We start from the raw sequence: 1021 nt of genomic DNA on the forward strand, positions 1-1021 counted from the left end.
GACTTATACTGCTATTGTACATGTTAAAATGGGCCTTTTCAATTCATTCAACGTGCTGAAGTTTTTAAAACTGTGTAGGTTAGAATATAAATAAAAATATTATAGACTTTTAAAGATTTAATGTATCTTACCTTATTTAGTAGTCTCTGGAAAATTCTTATGAGTGTGTGATTTTGAAATAGCAACAAAGAACCTGAAAAACAACAAAAAGAACAAAATAACAAGAATTTGTGATTGTGCTAACATTTTTCTTGTGTCATTATTTAAGCTTTTTGAGTTACATTTGGCATTATGTTTAGAAATTTTAATAACAAGTTACTTAGTGCAGAGGTTTTATTTTTTCTTGTTCTGAGGATTGATCTTAGGACCTCATGCATAATAAGTAAGTAATCTTATATAGTAATATAATAACGATATAATTGCAAAATGTTTAGCAAATCTATTTCCAGATCTGTTATAAATTGGAATGCAAAAAGGTAATGTTTAGCTGGGTATTATGGCACATACCTTTAATCTTAGCATTGCGAGGCAGAGGCTGGTAGATTTTTGTGAGTTCAAGGTCAGCCAGGCCTACCTTGTAAGTTCTAGGACATCCAGTGCTATGTAGAGACACCTTGTCTCAGAAAAGGAGAAAAACAAAACAAAACAAAAAAAAAACAACCTACCAATCAACCAAACAAAAAACTAGTATTTAAAGATAGTTTGAATTATTAATTTTTTCTTTCTTGAAAAGATTCTCCTGTAGCTTTGGCTGTTCTCAAATTTACTAGCCCTCCAGCTTCCTGCATACCAGAACAAAATCTGTGCTGTGCTTGAACTCAAACCCACAGACCTCATTCACACTAAGCAAATATCTCTACCAAGAGAGGAACATCTTCAGACCTGAAAACTCTTTTAATAAGTATTATGTGCCAGATAATTTATTTTAATTTGCTCTTGATTTTCATTAAAACTGAATACTTTTTTTCTAAAAATCTAGCTATTGATGCTGTGATATATTTTTATAAATAGATAATTTTCC

The sequence above is a fragment of the Meriones unguiculatus genome, chromosome 6 (assembly GCF_030254825.1).
Source record: "Meriones unguiculatus strain TT.TT164.6M chromosome 6, Bangor_MerUng_6.1, whole genome shotgun sequence".
NCBI classification, from domain to species: Eukaryota; Metazoa; Chordata; class Mammalia; order Rodentia; family Muridae; genus Meriones; species Meriones unguiculatus.